At 38.4% G+C, this 2,030-nt stretch overlaps 1 protein-coding gene across 8 annotated transcripts in view; it reads left to right on the plus strand.

Moving 5' to 3' along the window:
- Nucleotides 1-2,030, plus strand: part of Mllt10 (MLLT10 histone lysine methyltransferase DOT1L cofactor) — a 148,775-nt gene that overhangs the window by 4,688 nt on the left and 142,057 nt on the right. The window lies entirely within an intron of this gene.

Below are 2,030 nucleotides of genomic sequence, written 5' to 3' on the forward strand. Positions count from 1 at the left end.
TTTTTTTTTTTTTTTTTGGTTTTTCGAGACAGGTTTCTCTGTATAGCCCTGGCTGTCCTGGAACTCACTTTGTAGACCAGGCTGGCCTCGAACTCAGAAATCCGCCTGCAGCGCTGGGAATAAAGGTGTGCGCCACCACGCACAGCCTGTTTCAACTTCCTAAGTGCTGGATTACATTGTGTGCTACATAACCCAGTTTAAAAAGACAAAACAAGGAGGCTGGGCCAGTGAGATAGTTAAGGTGCTATTGCCAAGCTTAATGGCTTGAGATCAGGTGTTGGAACTACATAGTGAAGGGGAGAGATTCCTGAGTTGATTTCCACATGTGTATGTGGTAGAAACTCATACACAACAAATAATGTAATACAATAATTTTGTTAAAAATGAGACTGCTGGCTGGAGAGATGGCTTGGTGGTTAAGAGCACTGACTGCTCTTCCAGAGGTCCTGAATTCAAATCCCAGCAACCACATGGCTCACAACCATCTGTAATGAGATCTTATGCCCTCTTCTGGGGTGTCTGAAAACAGCTACAGTGTACTTACAATAAATAAATACATCTTTAAAAAATCATGAGGCTGTGAATTAGGTATGTGAGACTGAGAATAGTTGTTGCGTATGCACATTATATAGTTCCTTTTTAGTAGCTGTATTAAGGTAGGATTACATACTGTGCAGTTCACCTGTTTGGAGTATATTACCGAGTGGTTTCTGGTATTGTCACAAGGTTGTGAAAACACTATCACAGTCTGTTTTAGATCCTTTTCATCACCCTAATAAAAACCTTGGATCCACTAGAGGTCAATTCCTGTTTCTCCCTGGTTCTTGCATATCTAGGTAACCACAACTTCTTTGTTAATTTGCCTTTTCGGATATTTTTTTTCTTTCTTTCTTTCTTTTTTTTTTGGTGGGGATTAGACTGGATCCCAACAGCATGTTCAAGCATTTGGTGACCTGTCATAAACTATCACATTATTATCTTGATAACAGTATCAAGTAGCCTGGGCTGGCTTTGAATTGCTATGTGGTAGCATTGACCTTCAACTTGTGATCCTTCTGCCTCCATTTCCTGAGTGCTGGCATTATAGGCTTGCTCCAATAAGCCTGGGTTTATGTGGGGCTTGAGATGACCCAAGGCTTCATGTATGCTATGTATGTTCTATCTGCTAAGCTACACCCTAGCAACCCATAAAATATTTCACTTCAGCATATTTTGTTTTGTCTGTTGATCATCTTATTTTTGTTTTTGTTTCCATTTGTGCTTATAGTCCCAGCACTTAAGAGGCTAAGGCAGGATATAGTCAGTGGTATCCTATTTCAAAGCAACAGAAACAATTGGTACTTAGCCTATAGGGAAAGGAATGAATTAATGGTTTTCTGATTTATTCTGTATATAACTTGTGTAAAGTTTTACATAATCACCTATTAAAAAATAACCCAATGTGAAGAAAAAAGCCCACTGTAACATTTATAGCACTTTGACTTATTTGAAGACAGAGTTTGTATGCAGTTCATAGTGACTTAAAACTCATGGTCATTTTGCTTTAGCCTGTAGCGTTTTATGGTTATGTGCTACCACACTAAACACTTTTGGATTTTAGTGGAAATATCCCAAAAGGTTGAATTTTATTTTTATTTGTTTTACTTTGAGACAGGGTTTTTCTGTATCCTTGGCTGTCCTGGAACTCACTCTGTAAATATGGCTGGCATCAAACTCCAAGACATCCACCTGCCTCTGCCTTCCAAGTGCTGGGAAAGTTGAATTTTAAAATTTTATATTATAATCTTACTTTTAATTAAATAACCACTAAACACTATATAAAATAATTTTTTTATTTTTCCTTTTTTTTTGTTTGTTTGTTTTTGGTTTTTTCGAGACAGGGTTTCTCTGTGCCCTGGCCATCCTGGAACTCACTCTGTAGACCAGGCTGGCCTCAAACTCAGAAATCCGATTGCCTCTGCCTCCCAAATGCTGGGATTAAAGGTGTGCGCCACCACTGCCCGGCTATAAGATAATTTTTTTTTTTTTTT

Source organism: Mus caroli, chromosome 2 (genome assembly GCF_900094665.2).
Source record: "Mus caroli chromosome 2, CAROLI_EIJ_v1.1, whole genome shotgun sequence".
NCBI classification, from domain to species: Eukaryota; Metazoa; Chordata; class Mammalia; order Rodentia; family Muridae; genus Mus; species Mus caroli.